At 41.1% G+C, this 18,408-nt stretch overlaps 1 protein-coding gene and 1 long non-coding RNA gene across 3 annotated transcripts in view; one reads left to right on the forward strand and one right to left on the reverse strand.

The window, feature by feature from the left end:
• ATOX1 (antioxidant 1 copper chaperone) overlaps positions 1–18,408 on the forward strand; it is a 603,309-nt gene that overhangs the window by 36,383 nt on the left and 548,518 nt on the right. The gene's annotated exons all lie outside the window — the stretch shown is intronic.
• LOC126956625 (uncharacterized) overlaps positions 1–18,408 on the reverse strand; it is a 130,745-nt gene that overhangs the window by 16,513 nt on the left and 95,824 nt on the right. Inside the window, exon 3 of one of the 2 annotated variants that reach the window (XR_007726431.1) lies at positions 9,244–9,377. The exons of the other annotated variant lie outside the window; for it this stretch is intronic. This is a non-coding gene — a long non-coding RNA (uncharacterized LOC126956625). The remainder of the gene's footprint in view (positions 1–9,243; positions 9,378–18,408) is intronic. 2 annotated transcript variants of the gene reach the window in all.

Consider the following 18,408-nt stretch of genomic DNA (forward strand, 5'->3'; position numbering starts at 1 on the left):
ATAGCAGCTTCTTGTTTTGTCCAGTTCAGGAAATTCCAGGTTTTAATAGAGGAGAGTGCCTTCACATATCCACATATACACTAAGTTTTTAATGTCAGTGTTGAAACTTCACTCTTACAAACGGTATGGAAGAAACCCTTTGCAAAGGACTTCTCAAGTTTTAGCTATGTGTCTCTCATTTTATCATCTACCACATCCATCTGTTACTATTCTTTCCTTCTGTCCTTCTTCCCTATTAAGTTATTATTTATTTCTCTGTCCCTTTTTCTTTCTCTCTTCTATTTCATTTTCTCTCTCCCAGTTACATTTGACATTGACATGGCAGGTATTTACTCGGTGCCTTCTCCATGCAGGCACTGTGCTGGTCTACCGCACTGCCAGTCCCTCATCTTTCTTCATCACCCATTCATCCATCTATGAAATCTCACCCAGCCTACCTAGCATTCATCCACCCAGTATTTACTCAGCACTCACTTTTCCACCTCTGCTTACTTTTTTTCTATCCTTTTCTTATGGCTCTTGTCAATTGCTGATGGATCAGGAACAAAATCCCTCAGAGCAGCTGAGGCAGGGAAGAAGAATGGGGGCCCAGCAATACTTATGGCAAATGTCCCAGATCGGGTTGGAGCTTGGATGAGTATCTGGACTACAAAAAGATCGTCATCAGTACAGTTCCAGTGGAGGAGTTGCCAGCCTGGGAACGGGGGGAGTGGGGAGGTGGCACCTGTCAGATGGGCAATAGAACCATCAGCTCCTTGCCCCAGGCAGTGGCAGATAGACATGCAGATTCCGGCCCAATTTCTGGTGCAGACTACAGGCCTGATCACACATCTCAGCTCTAGATGTCTCCAGACTTTGCAGAAGCTAAAGAATGTGTTCCATGTAGACTCTAGTGGTGGAATCATGGGCAAGGAAAGCTGAAAGAGCTTGGAGTACTGGGCCAGTCTGCACCACCCCTTTATAGATGAAATAAACAAGGACAGGATGACGAAAGTTAGTAGCTGAAGGGGATCAGAACACAGGTTACTGAACAACTAGCCTCTATGCTTCTATTCCTGAAGCCTTTCTACCTACCCTTCCTCTTCCCTAAAAGCTCCTTTGAATGAATTAAATGGTAGATGTTTGCACTTTCTGCAAAGACAGAGTCCGATGAAATATTTAAGGTGGCGGATATCACAAGTACACTTACTTGATCTCTACAATTTATATGAATGTATTAAATGATCACATGTACCCAGAAACTATGCGCATCAATTATACATCAATTAAAAAAAAACTCTTTCAAAAAAGAATATGATTATGCTGCTCCATTTTCCCCACTGTCTTAACTAGATGCCTGGTCAAGTCAGTGCAATAATAATGAAAACAAACAAACAAACAATGATTTATTGTTTACCATAAGGATTTTGCTAGGTACTTTACATTACTATTATCTCATTTAAACCTCACAACAATTCTTTTGTGTGGGTATTATTATTCTCAATTTAGAGATGAAAAAATGAGACTTGCAGAGATTACATTTAGCAATTGTTAGGACCAAACTGAGCAGCAGCTCACATTCTTTACAACGTCGTGGAGAATGGTGTGGGGAGCTGCTAACTCAAATGCAGGACAGTTAAGGCTGATGTGTTATGATTGTAAATCTCTAAGCAGCTTCTAGATAGATGCCTGGCAGACCACAGTTTCTTGGTGTAAATGCTTTTCTTTTCTAATGGGCCTGCAATAGGGGTCCTGCAGTACATGACAGCAGCCCCTTCGTTTGCAGGTACTAAAGGTGAAAAAGAAGAATGAAAGAGTTGCTACTTCTGGAAGCTTCTAGCTTCATGATAGTTGGGATCCAATTCATCCTGTATATTGCTCCCCACTCCCCAACACATAACATGATACATAGTAGGTACTTAGTAAGTATGCATTGAATGAACAAATAATCCCTTAGAAAAGAATCAGTTCCTAAAAGTACCCTTCTATCAGGCTAATCAACCCAGAAATTTCTAGTTACCAGAAGTTTCAGCATATTGTTACTACATTCACAAAAGGTGCCCAATAATCATTTATATTTGCACAACATTTAACAAGATGCTTCACATTCATTATCCTTCTTCTCCTCACTATATTGATGATGTATTAAGAGCAGGTGCCACGTCCATTTTGTCTCTGTGTCCCTGCTTCCCCCATGGCACTAGACTGCTGATTAACATTCATTCAGAACCCCTACATGCCAGGTACCGTGCATGGTGCTGGGGTTATAGTGGTGAGCTAATGTGCACAATAGACACACATAAAATAACCAACCAGATAAATTGTGCCTAGCACAAGGAAAAGAACAATTCTGAGACAGACACACACACATTGAGAGAAAGAAAATAACTATAGATCAAATTTAGATTGAGATGGGGTCAGAAAAACTCTTTTGAGTCTCTGAAATTTTATTTATCTAGATTTTATATTTGGTACCATCTTCTTACTTTCCTGTATTGTCTACAGCTCTGGGAACTAAGAAGGTATACCTGAAAGGTGTGGAGAGATTGAGTGGACCTTCCTGATTGGCTACCTGGCTGGCTAACTTATTCCCTCTCTTCTTCTCTTCCTTCCTTTATTCCTTTTATTCACTTTTTTATTCAATCACCAAACATCTATTCAGCATCTACAACTTTTCACACAGTACAGTGGCACTAGGAATATGCCAATGAGCAAAATTGACATAGTCTCTGCCTTTGTGAAGCTTATGGTCTTGTAGAAAGAGGCACAATGAAATAACTTTAAAGTGTCTTACGGTGACAGAGAAATGTGCTATGAAGGCTTATTTCATGGTTCTATTGGTGTTCAACATGGAGGCTTGATCTGGCGTAGGGCTGGAAAGGCCTCCCCAAGAGGTGACAGGCAGAGCTCTGGCGGGGACTGAACATACACTAGACCAAGGTCAGGTGGTGGAGAGCACTGCAGTCACTTGTAGTCAAGTCCTGAAATCATGGCTGGGAAATCAGTGACCTTCACGTACTCCCCTGTGACGAGGGCAGTGCTGATTTTGTTATAGTAATATATTTTTTATAGATGAGAAAAAAAAAAACTGTGGCTTCAGGAAGTTTAGTGAGTCACTCAAGCCCCTGGAGACCAGACAGAACTGACATTTGAGCCTAGGTGTGCAGACTGAAACTCTCTCCAGCATTTTCCACACCCTCTCAGGCCATGGTCATCTGACTGTAGTTAAAGCACCTGATGCCTGGCTGGTTAACACCACGAAACAAACTTCAAGCACATAAAACACATACTAAAATCATTTCTCATGGTTAGACATGAAACAGCACGGCCGGGCGTGGTGGCTCACGCCTGTAATCCCAGCACTTTGGGAGGCCGAGGTGGGTGGATCACTTGACGTCAGGAGCTCGAGACCAGCCTGGCCAACATGGTGAAACCCCACTTCTACTAAAAATACAAAAATTAGCCAGGTGTGGTGACAGACACCTGTAATCCCAGCTACTCTGGATGCTGAGGGAGGAGAATCTCTTAAAGCTGGGGCGGAGGTTGCAGTAAGCCGAGATCGCACCACTGTGCTCTAGCCTGGGTGACAGAGTGAGACTCTGTCTCAAAGAACAAAAAAAAGAAAAAAAAAAAGAAATGAAACAGCGCCATCATGCCCCAGTACCTTTTCTCCTTATGAAGACAACTACATAGTAGTAGCCTTCTAAACCCCTACTGGTCTAGCTCCTGCCTATTTGGTTTCCAAGTCTCTGCATCTAATCACTATACTAAGTTTCATGTCCAAGGTCAAACGCTGTGGCACATTTGAGAGTCTCAGATCCTTAAAAGAATACTTCTTTTGCTCATTTTTGTGCCTACTATGTATTTGGGCAAAAATGGGGCCTCATGTTTACTGTTCCTGGCTCTATTTCCATAGTTAAAATAACTATTCTGAGCAAGAGGAAACCCAGATTAAACAAAAGTATCTTATCAAGTTCCTTCTCCCCCTTGCAGATTTTTTTTTTTTTTTTTTTTTTTTTTTTTTTTTTTTTTTTTTGAGACGGAGTCTTGCTCTGTCACCCAGGCTGGAGTGCAGTGGCACGATCTCGGCTCACTGAAAGCTCCGCCTCCTGGGTTTACGCCATTCTCCTGCCTCAGCCTCCTGAGTAGCTGGGACTACAGGCACCCGCCACCTCGCCCGGCTAGTTTTTTGTATTTTTAGTAGAGACGGGGTTTCACCGTGTTAGCCAGGATGGTCTCGATCTCTTGACCTTGTGATCCGCCCGCCTCGGCCTCCCAAAGTGCTGGGATTACAGGCTTGAGCCACCGCGCCCGGCAGCAGATTTTTTTTAAAAGCATCATTATCTTCTCCTGAATATAAAAATATGTCATTTGGGATAAATTACATTTTCATAATAATGCCTCCAAAATTCCCCTAAACATCCGTTATATAATTCCCATGAGGACATGTGCTCAGACCAGGGACTGTAGTGAGAGTGAGAGCTTTGGAGTCAGGCACACCCCTCTCCAGCTCTGTGACCACAGCCAGGCCTCAGGCATTCTGAGCTTCGCGCTTCTCTGTGAAGCTAAAATGATGAGAGAGAATGGGATGGAATTAAAGGAGAGAATCTGTACAAAGCACATAGCTGAGGCCAGTTGGGAGCACAGTCCTCACTAAACTTTGGTTATAATAATTATCTTCTTTCACAAATGAAGATGTGTGTGGCCCAGGGAGCAAAGAGGACTTGCCTGGCATTGTACAGCTAAAGTCTCATCTGGACAAGTCCACTTCCCCTTGTATGAAGTGGAGGGTACTTCCAATCAACCATGTATTCTTTAGGTAAGAACACAAATCTAACATGTCAGTGGGAAATAGCCTTCATCCCACTACCTACCTGTGATCCTGGGATCTCAAATCATTACTCCTTCTTCTCCACCCCACTGCCTGGCCCCTTCCTGCTACACCAGGGGTTTTACAACCCACCACAGCATGCAGAGGTATCAGTAGGGAGAATATGCTTGTCACGTTTTGACTGTCTCCTCTCTTCTGGGGCAGCCCGTTTCCATGAAAATAGGACAGTGAGTAGTAGGAGGAAGAGTATCAGTACGATCTTTACCATCATGCATCGGGAACAAACTTGAATTAGTTTCTTTGGGACGAAAACTTCCTCTGAAGACTGACAAGGAAGCAGAAGATAGTACAGTCACTCAGGCAGTGCAAGGCAGGCATGAGATGGTAAGAATCCTTTACATTAAAGTTCTCAGAAGTTTACATTTATATTACCTAATTTGATCCTCTCAGCAGTCCTGTAAGGCAGCAGGATGGGGAATCTTATTCTTAGCTATGTAAATTGAGTCAGAGGGGAGCTATGTAGGTTATATTACATCAAAGCCATTTATGCATTTATCCATTGATTCATACAGCAGTTATTTATTGAGTAATAGTATGTACTGAGCCTGCTTTAGGCATGAGAAATATACTAAACACTGCCCCTGGCCTCAAGGAACATACATTAGTGGGGAAGACTAGTAGAGGCACATAAATAGGCAATTATAATTAGTATGGTTAGTACAATGAAATAAATATGTCAGAGAATTAAAGGAAGGGGAAGAGGAACAGAAAAAAAAAATGCTTAGTCTGAGGGGGACTCACAATGAGAAAAGGCTTTCCAGAGGAGGTGACACCTGAGATTTGAAGGCTAAAAAGGAGTAATTGAGATGGAAGAATTGGGAAGATGGGGTAAGAAAAGGCATGACCTAGAGAAATAGCTTAAGAATAAAATAAAATAAACAGGAATGGAAAGTCAAGAAGATTATAGAATTTAGTCTTGAAGTATCCTGAATGCCTTGAGGACATTGATTTGAACCCACGGTTAGTGGTGGGGTTGTGGGGGTACTGAAGGGTTTTAGGTAAGGAGGTAATAGCCTAGTTTCACTAGATTCAAACTCAGGGCTTTGATGTTCTGGTACACCACCAGTAGCCCAGCCTCATCTCTTCACAGCTGGGGCCATTCAATCAGCCCTCATCACTAGGCCAAGCCTTCCTCAGGCTCCTGAAACCTGCCAGCCCCTAGTCAGGGCCACCTGAGAACCCAGGATTAGCCAATGCAGGTAATGAGGACTCTAAGGCTACTTATTATTCCTTTGATCTCATGCCTTTGTTCTGCTTCTTGGGCTGTTGCCATCTCAAGACCCAAACCTCAGGCCCGGCTCTCACCCTTTAGCAGAGCCCTCCTACATGTCCAGTCCTCTCCGTCCACCAGGGTAAAAGTGCCCACTCCTACCACCCACTATGGGAATGTCCCCTAGTGCTGTGAATTTCTGCTTTGACACCACCCTTTCCTTTAGCCCGGGGCCCAGGGCCTGGGTCAAGAATGCCTGCATCTCACCAGGCTGGACTCTGTACTTTTCATAAATGCCCACTTACTTGACTTCCTAATTTATACGCAACTCCCTTGCCCCTGAAACATATCTCAAATGTCCTCACCTCATACCCCTTTCATTTATCCTACACTGCCCAACACCCCAGGTTCCCTGAGGTTTGAAAGCACTTTCCTTTTCTATTTCTACCACAACCGTAAACCTAGAAGGCTTCAAGGAGACCAAGAGAGAGAACAGAAAAGCCAGAGTTACTGTCTGCCCCCAAATCATTTGAGAAGAAATTCAGACAGTAGCTTGGAGAGAAGAAAAGGATCCATTGGCTTCCGGGGAGACAGAAAAAAAGAAATCAAGTTCCAAGGATAGTTACAGTCTCTTCTGAGAGCCCCCACATTCTTGATATCTGCTCACCCTTGATATCTGACCGAGTTCCTCATCCTCCTCCATCCCCCAGAGAATGCCTCATCACCCTTGCCTGCCTTCATCAAGAATCTTGTTAGGTTGGTTTAGCCAGAATCCCATTTCCCTCTCATGTGTTATCTTAGTAATTTTCCATCCACTAACCTCTACATTACTCTTTGGCTATACAATCCCACTTGCCCATGCTGTATTCAGAGTTGAGCCCAATCCCACTCCCCAGCTGCAGTACCCCTATCATGGTGGTCCCAAATGAAGTCTTCCTTACCATACTTGCTTAATAAGCATCACTGCCTAATTTTTTCTTGAACAGCCATAAAGATGCCATGATTCCTCAGGGAGATGAACAGATTGAGCTTCTATCTAGCATTCAACTTGTCCAGGGCTTATCCTGAGAGCAAGGTGAGAGGAGGGAAAGTGCTAGGGACAGGGGTATCACAGTGGCAGATAACAGCAGCTGTCTCTTGGCAGTAGAGATAAACACAAGTTGAGGCTGCAAAATATTTTGAACTTCAAAGAAAAGAGAACAAGTGTGAGGCAGAGTAGAAAAAACATGCATGAAAATAAATCAGAGAAATCATGTTCTAGCGCCTTCACTGCCACTACTTTACATGAGCTGGGTGTGCGACTATTCTCTCAGAGCTTCAGTTTCCCAATCTGGGGAGTAAGGAGCATGGGCACCACAGGATGCCAATCTGGCTTTGACATTTTCCACAGACCTGCACTTCACTTTCTAGATCTGTTGTCCTTGCTCGCCCAGAGAGAATACAGCAGGCCAGACAGTAATGTGCTGTGAGGCCTGGTGCACGGTGATTTACTGTGAGGCTGTGTGGATACCCAATGGTACCTTTGGAACAAGCTCACAATCCACAATCTTGAGTGTCATCATTATTGGTCTCATGGGAGAAGTTTGTTTCTTCCCTGCCCTTCGAATCTCAGCACAAGGTGAAAGGCTCCAGCTACTCTCCCTGGGCTCTGCAAGATCTATGCCTCAGAATACAGGGACACATCTATTTCGAGGCTGCCTTCAGGCAAAGGAGAAATGGCCAGCCCTAGAAACAGTGTCATTGGGATACTGTTCACAAATCTGTTTTGAAATCCTACTGTGTGCTCTTCTTGCCTCTCTGAATCTATTCTCCATCTAGTCTCTCTTTGCCTGGAATGCCTTCTACCCTTTTTTTTAGCCTCTAAAATGTCTTTTGTCATTCAAGTTCCCCTACAGATAGCATCTTCCCTGTGATGTCTTCCTTGATATAACCAACAAACGAACTACCTCTCCCTGTTCTCTGCTCCCGGACATGCCAATACCTACACTTCATAGCCATTTTCACCTGCCCTCTTTTATAATTAGTGACTTGTGCATCTCTCCCTCATCTGATGATTGCAAGCTCATTGAGCTAAAGAAGATAGCATCTCTGTCATTGATTTCAACCAACATCTTGCATCCTCACAGCCCTCCATGTATATTTTCTCAAGCGGAGGAAGACAAAGTAAGAAAATCTGAATGGCATGTTTGCTAATCCAGTGGCTGCTGCCGCTAATTTTTTTAGAGGATTTTTGATACAGTATACTACAAACTCTCTTTCTCTTGTCCTATGGCTTCAAATACCAATTCTAGGCTGATTTTCTCAAATTTGTATTTTTACCCCGACTTGTACACTGAGCTACAGAATGCTCTGTCCCCTTAGGTGTCTAATACCTAACTCAAATGCAATATATCCAGAAAGTAAGAGAAGTGATAGGCTCAGAGAGAAGTATCTTGGCAGAGCAGTGGGGGCTCCGCAGCCCAGATCACAGCTGGTGACAAAGACCATGTTGGAAATGAAAACTGCTGAGGCCTCTTGCCTCCTTCCCTGGTCAGCCAGATCCCAAGTTTGGGCATAGAATCTTCCTTCTTAGACAAGGAAAACATAAGAACCTAATTGATCCATAATCTTTATGTGAAACAGGAGAAATAAATTCCTTATGTAATTGGCATATAAATCATTTCAGATATGAGTAATGATGCTGGGACAGGCCATTTATTTTGAATATTAGAGACTTTTAAACCCCAGTTTAATTGTATTTAGAATTGTCTCTGAAATTACAATGCACTACTCTGGAAAGAAATGAGTTCCCGGGCACCAGAGGTATTCAATCTAAGTCAGGCTGAACACATGGCAGGGATGGTAAACATAGGATTAAGTCATGAGACCGAGGTTAGACTGGATGTGCTCAAAGGACCATTCAGTGGTTTGATTTCAGCTCACCAATAACAATAACAAAATGATGATAAAGATGCTAATGATGCTGATGACGAAGATTCTGCAGTTGTTCCTCTGCTATAGCTGATGGCGAACATTTATTGAGCTCTATCCATGCTCAATTATAAGCATTTTTAAATACTTTACATCCATTATCTCAATCCTCAAAACAAGCCTAAAAAGTGAGTATTATTGCCTTTATTTAGCAAATGAGGAAATGGAAGTATAGAGAACTTCAAAAACTTACCCAATTTCACATAGCTAGTTAGGAAGCAGCAGGACATATATTTCAGTACAGCTCTGTATGACATACTCTTAACCATAACCACATGTAATCAGTTTTATGGAGACAACTGCAGAATATATGTTCTTCTTTGGGTCCTAGAATGCAGTTAAAAAAAATACAATGCTAGCACACATCATGAACACAGGATATGACTACTCATGCATATATGCATATAGGAATGACATTTATATGGGGGTGAATTAGAACACCCAACCATAATTCAGAAGATATGAATTTTAGTGTGAGATCAGTCACTGCCTTGCCGTGTGACCCAACTGTATTTTTATCCCTTCTCTGTACAACTTCAATATAAAATGAAAATGGGAAACCAGATGATCTCTAAAGTCAGTTCTGTGAGTGTTTAGGTATTTGTGGAATCTCAGTCTCGTCTATTCATCTATCTATCTACTTGTCCATCTATATTTAGGAGTAAATGGCAGGTAAAGTATCACCCTATGTGGATTTAAGCAAAATGTAAATTCAAAAACCCCCAAGTGCTCCTTCAAACCAATAGGGATTCAAGCTGTAGGTCAAATAAGGAAATGCAAGGCATCCCCAAATATTATAAAGAGGCCAGAAGCTTAAGAAAGCATCTATTTTTCCTCTGAGAGCCCCCAGGAGTAAAAGAGAAAGTATAGCTCCTAAAATTTCTTGTCTATTATTGAATGCAACATCTACCCTGTTTCCTAGTCAGAACTAGAGGTCTTGTACCTATACACTAAGAGTAGAAGGTGTTCAGGGTATTACTACAATCTTCTGCAGATAAATATTAATAATCACATTTCATTCTGTTCTTCAGGCCTTGTAAGAGAACACTGCCTCCTTGAAGACTGCCATAAGCCATGAGGAATGTCTTCTAAATCAGAATCATGTCCACATAACAAAGTTTTATTAAAAGAAAAAAAATCTTTCAAAAAACAAATCAATAGCTGGTTTGCCGATTAACTGCCTAGAATCCCTGATTTCCCATGTGAGTTCATATTATGAACCCACCAGAGGATCCTTTCAATTCAACTTTGGTCACTGGGAGACACAGAAATAGCATTGCCCAGGTCCTGCCACCTTCTGGCCATGTGACCTTGGGTGAGTCCCTCCACCTGTCCAAACTTATTGTGCCTCTTCAAGGGAATTTAACTAGTCATGAAAATGGACCAGTTTACAGTGAATCCACTTAAGACAAATCCTAAAATTGCACACTAAACAGAAGATGTTCAATTGGGACTCCAACTTAAAAATAAAACCAAACTCTTTTAAAATAAGTTATGTCTATATTATTTTAGGGTATTTTAAAGTCTATGCTAATTCTACAAAGCAACAAGGAGTAATTGAAGTATGGTCAGTATTTTTGGCATACATTTTTCCAAAAAACAAAGCAAGATTTTTCTTTTTTTCATATTTGACTTTCACAGATGGTCAATAACAGGGTCATCTTTTAAAAAATATTTAAGAGTAATAAAAATTTCTCTAAAGTCCTCTCATAATCCTTCAGGTAAACATTTACTTTGAAAGAGCTTATTGGGTTTAATCCTCAGTGCTTCTCTCTTCTTCAATTGTTAACTGAATATTCAGACGGATCCTTATTTGCTTATAACTCAAGTACGTTTTTAACATAACTTTCAACAACTTCATGAAATCATCATCTTTACTATAATTGGTAATTTTACTTCAAAACTAATTTGATTTATTTTTGTATCATGTGATGTTTATAATATCTATTAATTATCATAGACCAACAAAAATATTGATATGATAGATGGGAAAACAATTAAGAGGGAAAGAATTCTTGAATGGGGATAATTTTAAAGTGGCCAATTCATTAATGAATATTTTCTTGTAAAGACAATTTTTGCTCCTCTCTGAAACCTCAAAATTACACGGCCTTGGATAACCTCCCATCCTCACCCGATCTCTCTCCTTTAAGGTCTTTCCACAAATTTCACCTCAACAAAGCCTTTTGTGACATTCTTATATAAAATTGCAATTCAATTCTAACCCCATATACACTTACTCAATTTATCCTTTTTCTGCTGATTTCTTTCCAGCACTTACCAACACCAAACATTCAGGCACACCCCACGTAGATTGTGGGCTTGGTTCCAGACCACCATAATGAAGCAAATAGCAAAATAAAGTCAGTCACGTGATTTTTGTTTGTTTCCAGGGCATATAGAAGTTATGTTTACATTAAACAATAGTCTATTAAGTGTGCAATAGAATTATGCCTAAAAATCAATGTACATATCTTAATTTAAAGATACATTATGGCTAAAAATACTAACAATTATCTAAGCCTTCAGTGCGTTCTAATCTTTTTGCAAGGTGAGGGCCTTGCTTCAATGTTGACAGCTGCTGACTGATCAGGGTGGTGGTTACTGAAAGGTAGGGTGACACAGCAATTTTTAAAAATAAGACAACAATAAAGTTTCCCTCATTGATGGACTCTTCCTTTCATGAAAGATTTCTCTACAGCATGTGATGCTGTTTGATAGCATTTTATCCACAGTAGAACTTCTTTTAAATTTGGAGTCACTTCTCTCAAGCCCTGCCACTATTTTAGCAACTAAGTTAATGTAATATCCTAAATCATTTGTCATCATTTAAACAATGTTCACAGCATGTTTACCAGGCGTAGATTTCATCTCAACAAACCACTTTCTTTGCTCATCCATAAAAAGCAACTCCTCATCCACTGAAGCTTTATCATGAGATAGCAGCAATTCAGTCACCTCTTCAGGCTCCACTTACAATTTTAGTTCTCTTGCTATTTCCACCTCATCTTCAGTGACTTCCTCCACAGAAGCCTTGAACCCCTCAAGGTCATCCATGAGGGCTGGAATCAACTTCTTCCAAACTGCTATTAATGTGGATATTTTGACCTCTTTTCATGAATCATGAATGTTCTTAATGAAGTCTAGAATAGTGAATACTTTCCAGAAGGGTTTCAATTTACTTTGCCCAGATCCCTCAGAGGAATCACTACCCATGGCAGCTATATCCTTATGAAATCCCATTCTTATATAAGAAGACATGAAAGTCAAAACTACACTTTGACCTACGGGCTGCAGAATGTATGTTGTGTTAGCAGCCATGAAAATAACATTAATCTCCTTGTACATCTCCAGTGGAGCTCTTGAATGACCAGGTGTATTGTCAATGAGCAGTAATATTTTTAAAGGAATGTTTTTTGTTTTTTGTTTTTTGTTTTCCTGAGCAGTAGACCTCAACAGTGGACTTAAACTACCCAGTAAACCATGCTATAAACATATGCTGTCATCCATGCTTCAGCTGTTCCATTTCTAGAGCACAGGCACAGTAGATTTAGCATCATTCTTAAAGGCCCTAGGGTTTTCAGAATGGTGAATGAGCATTGGCTTCAACTTCAAGTCACCAGCTGCATTAGCCCCTAACAAGAGAATCAGTCTGTCCTTTGAAACTGAAGCAAGGTATTGACTTCTCCTCTCTATGAAAGTCCTGGATGGCATCTTCTTCCAATAGAAGGCTGTTTTGTCTCTATTGAAAATCTATTATTTTATGTAGCCACCTTCAGTTAGGATGTTATCTCGATCTTCTGGACAAGTTGCTGCAGCTTCTACATCAGCACTTGATGCTTCCCTTTGCACTTTTATGTTATGGAGATGACTTCTTTACACCTCATAAACCAACCTCTGCCAGCTTCCAACTTTTCTTCTATAGCTTCGTCACCTCTTTCACCTTTCACAGAATTGAAAAGAGTTAGGGCCTTGCTCAGAATTTGACTTTGGCTTAAGGGAATGTTGTGGCTGGCTTGATCTTCTATCCAGACCACTCACATTTTCTTCACGTCTGCAATAAGGTTGTTTCACCCTCTTATCACTTGCGTGCTCACTAGAATAACATTTTTAACTTCCTTCTAGAGCTTTTCCTTTGCATTCACAACTTGGCTGTTTGGCAAAAGTGACCTAGCTTTCAGCCTATCTTGGCTTTGGACATGTCTTCCTCACTAAACTTAATCATATCTAGCTTTTGATAAAAAGTGAGAGACGTGCAAATTTTTCTTTTACTTGAACACTTAGAGGCCACTGTAGGGTTATAAATCAGCCTAATTTCAATATTGTTGTGTCTCAGAGAATAGGGAGGCCTGAGGAAAGGGAGAGAGATGAGGGAACGGCATGCTAGTGGAGCAGTTTGAGCACGCATGACATTTAGTGATTAAGTTCGTCATTCATGGCCACAGTTTGTGGTGCTCCCAAACAATTACAATAGTAACATCAAAGATCCAGTGTCACAGATTACCATAACAGATGTAATAATGAAAAACTTAGAAATATTGCAAAAATTACCAAAATATAACAGAGATTCAAGTTAGCACATGCTGTTAGAAAAATGGTGCCACTAGACTTGCTCCATGCAGGGGTGCCCAAACCTTCAATTTTTTAAACACATACACACACACACACAAAACGCAGCCATAAAAGAGAATGAGCTCATATCCTTTGCAGGGACATGGATGAAGCTGGAAACCGTCATCCTCAGCAAACTAACACAGGAACAGGAAACCAAACACTGCATGTTCTCACTCATAAGTGGGAGTTGAACAATGAGAACACACGGACACAGGGAGGGGAACATCACACACTGGGGCCTGTCAGGGATGTGGGGGTGGGGGGCAAGGGGAAGGAGAGAATTAGGACAAATACCTAATGCATACAGGGCTTAAAACATATATGATGGGTTGGTAGGTCCAGCAAACCACCATGGCAAATGTATACCTATGTAACAAACCTTCACGTTCTGCACATGCATGTATCCCAGAACTTAAAGTAAAATTAAAAAAAAAAATAGAAATGCAATATCTGCAAAGAGCAATAACATAAAGCACAATAAGGTAAAGTATGTCTGTACTTTGTATGTCATTTTATTCTCTTTCTTCCTCTGCCCCACTGGGATGAAAACTCCATGAGAGTTTTGTTGTTTCATCCTCTGCTTATCACCATTACCTACAACTACAGTTGGCTAGGACTATGTGTGTGTAGGGACTTAAAAATATGTGTTGAATGAATGAATATTCAAATGAGAACACCCTCCAAATATCCCAGGGGTTAGAGAATGTTGCTGATAAGACTCGGGTTATCAGTTTTATGCCTCAGACTACGGGAGACAAATAGATTTCATCATGGCTTTTTTAGTGGCCTCCTGGTGTGAAAGGAGTGATATGATCATAAAAATGAGTGACATGATCGATTAGCAATGTCTGCCCTTGGGCATCAGAAATGGGATAATGGCATTATGCCAGGTATTCTTCACTCCTACCCTATAAATTGTTACATAATTACCCCTAACTTTTCACTGGTGTCTACCTTTATGCACGCGCACACACACACACACCACTAAACAAAAGTCTAACATGGTTCTGTTTTAACAGATAGTGGACATTATTGAGATCTCAGCTAAAATATTTCTACTTGACTCATTTTAGCTGCCAACTAATTGCTAAATGCCAACATGCTGCAAGTAGTTGTCAAATAATCTGGCATCCTTGGGAATCAGAATTCTAGGTTGAAAGAATCTTTAGAAATAACCTGCTCCAAACTAATCATTTTACAAATGGAGAAATGAAGACTTAAAAGATTAAGCATTTGTTCTCAAATCACACAGCTAAAATCATACAAAAAAGGACTTCATATCTTTAGCATTTCTAAACAAAAGAAACCAGGGACTTAAGGTAATTAAAGTTTAGGAAAAAAGGAAAAAGGGAAGAAACGAAATGTCTGAACAGACACTACACAGGACATGCACACACTTTGTGTTACCTGTCTCGGTAAAGTCAACAACCCTGACTTCCCACTCCAAAAGGCCTCTGTATCTCAGGTCAGCCTCTGAGTCCAGTCCTCCCTGTGTTTGTTACCTTTTGTCAGAATAAGAACATGTTGCTAATGTTAATTGATCACAAGTCCTCAGATAGGTAATTTAGGAGATGGCTTCACTTAAAACTGAATTCTATTTCCTTGGCCTGGGGGTGGCCTTTCTCTCAAACAGTTTTATTCCCTCCGGCTCTCTCAGAAAGATGTTCCTTGCCACCAACACAGTCAGATGGCATCTGAGAGAGCATTTTCAACTGACAAGTCCCTATTCTCCCAAAAATGTTTGCTGGAAAATTCCAACAAAGCTTTCCTATACAAATGCTACTACTTAATCAAAATTATAAAAGCCAGCCGGCAGTTTCCTTGAGCCCTCCTTACGCTGGCTAGGCTATGCTGTGTTGCACCGACACTGCCTTCTGCACACCCATGGAACTTGGTAATCTGGAGGGCGGCAGAGGGCAAGGGAAACTCAGCAATGACATCATTCCTACATGTGCCTCACTCCCCGCTTCCCTTCGAGCCTTACCCATGGAGGGCCTCCAGCTCGGCTAGGCTAAGAGAGAGATATCTCTATTAGAGAAGTCATCCTGGAGGCTGCCAAGCTCTGTGTAAACAGGACAGATTGCTCGGCAATTGAAGAGGTCACCCAAGTGTCTGAGATAAACAAATCCTGAGGTTTCAGTGACCCACAAAGTCCTGAAAAATATATATAGTTTACATAGGAGAGGGGGAAAAAAAGACATTTTCCATTCAAAACAGCTGATGGGTGTTTTTTTTTTTTTCTCCTTTCAAATGGACAAAATAATACCTAAAGGAGGAGCAGAAAATGGGGCTATTTTTTCATTCTCTAAGGAGAAATTCTTGGGAGAACTAAGAGCCAAGGAGAAGGATCAGCTGGAATCGAAGCTCTACCGCAGTGAGATCCGTGCCAAGCAAGGAGAAAGCACGGCCAAGTCTATTTTCAGTTGCACTTATGCTCCTCGATGATGATGCCCGGCTGACATGCCCGGCTGTGTGCTTCGTGAGGGCAAGCACTGTGCCTTGGTCAGCACTGTAGCCCCAGCCACTCCAGATGGCCTGGCCCATCATGAGTGCTCAGTAACTGCTCGGTGAATGAGGTCATCAATCTTACTGCTATTTCCTACCCTTGTCTCAACCCTACTAGGTTTCTGCCCCTAGACTGTGATGCTTATGCTGGACCCCACCACAGGTAACACTGCTCTGTGGTCTTCAGCTTCCCCATATACTCATCACACTTTTATTAAGGGTTCTATGCCAACACAGTGATAGGAGCTGCTTCTAATAGTCCATCATTTAATCTTCACAATATATTTGTGAGCTAGGTACTAGTACTTTTATCGCCTATTTTACAGATGAGGAAACAGATTCAGAGATGTTAAGGAATTTGCCCAAGATCACAACACACCTTAAACAAAAAGCCAGGCCTAACTCTAAAGTCTATGCATTAAATCCCTAACCCTTTAGCCTCGTTGGTGATTCATACAGTAACAATTGTCACTAAGATAGTGCTTCTCAAATCATTGTTCACACAGATGGTCTTGTTAAAATGCAGATTCTGATTCAGAAGTTCTGCAAACTGCACCTTGGGTATCCATCTCGTTTAAGAAAACTTTTATTTCTGATGTCCTCCCTTTCTACTATACAATAATTATATTTTGGCCTAAAAATGTGTTATTTCATTGTGCACTGATGGCTAGTGATATATTTAGGTAGGGCTTCCTGGTATAACGTAAAGTCTCAGGGTCTCTGCATAGGAACCTGGAGGGAACATTGAAGGTTGGGTGGCAGCAATGTGAGATGGCCTTATCTGCATTTTAGAAGTTCTCTCTGATTGAAGTCTGGTTGGTGGTTTGGGGAAGGATGAGACTGAAAGTGGGACACCAGCAAGGACGCTATTTCAGTTGTCCAGGCAAGAGACAACGGTAGCTTGGAGAAGCTCACCCTGCCTGGCCTTAGTCCACTTTTGTGCTGCTCTAACAGAATACCACACTCTCGGTAATTTATAACGAGCAGAAATTGATTGGCTCAGAGTTCTGGAAGCTGAAAAAGTCCAAGATCAAGGAATCACATCTGGCAAGGGCCTTCTTGCTGCGTCACACTCTGACAGAAGGGCAAAGAGAGGGTGACAGAGAGCAAGGAGGGGCTGAACTTCCAGCTTCGAGCCCTTTTATAATGGGAATTAATCAATTCTTAAGGGCAGAGCCCTTGTGACCTAAACACCTCCGTTAGGCCCCACTTCCCAACACTGTTAGTTGAAGATTAAGTTTTCTACACATGCATTTTAGGGGACATGTTCAAACCATAGCTGTCTCCTTGGTTCTAATTTTAATTCTGCCACCAATGCGCAACAATTAGAATCAAAGGATCTTAATGGAATTAAGGAAAACATTTAATCTAATTGTGTAATTTTATAGAAAGAAGCTGACATTAAGAGACAAATTCCCAAATTCATATAATTTATCTATTGTAGCATTTTCAAAGCATTTTCTACAGGATGCTAACAGGTATTAGGTACAAAAATTAAAAGTTAGAAGAATTTCAGTAGTCAAATATGTTGAAGAGATACTTGATTAAACAGAGTTAAGCCGGTTTATTTGCTACAGGACTTATTAGAGCATTTAATAAGCTCAGAGTCTTTCATATTCTTTGTAAGTTTCCCAGAGTGAGAAACACATTTTGCCAATGCCCAGGGATTTTTTTAGGATTTATATTTCATGAAAAATGCTTTGGGAAGCTGGTGTCTGGTGTTCTTTCTTTGGAACACACTGTGTCTTGTTACTTGGGTGAATTAAATACATCTCCCTGATGCAGGCATATTCTACCTTCCACCTGTCCCAGAACGCTCTGTACACCCCTCACATCTGCCTACATAACTCTTTTTCTTTTAATTTTTCTTCTATAACTTCTTGTAGTTCAGGAAGGATGAATTAACTTGATTAGTAGGTACTGTGCAATCCCCTAGTGGAGAAAATTATGTTCAAATCAAGCAAGGCAGTGTCATAAGATTGAGTACAAACCCCAGCTTTGCTAATATATTTTTATATAACCATAAAAAATATAACCCAAATGGGGCTTTTTTTTATTTTTCAAATGATGCAACACAACCAAACTATCTGTCTGCTAGCTCTATTCCTGTATAGTCAATGCTGTGGTTAAGGCTCTTTGACCTCTTTTAGCAAGATCAGAAACTACCTGACAGGCCAGTGACTTGATTGAACTCAAACACTCCTGTTGTACGTCCATGCCCTCCCCTTGGGGCCTCCAT

The sequence above is a fragment of the Macaca thibetana genome, chromosome 6, assembly GCF_024542745.1.
Source record: "Macaca thibetana thibetana isolate TM-01 chromosome 6, ASM2454274v1, whole genome shotgun sequence".
In the NCBI taxonomy this organism is placed as follows: Eukaryota; Metazoa; Chordata; class Mammalia; order Primates; family Cercopithecidae; genus Macaca; species Macaca thibetana.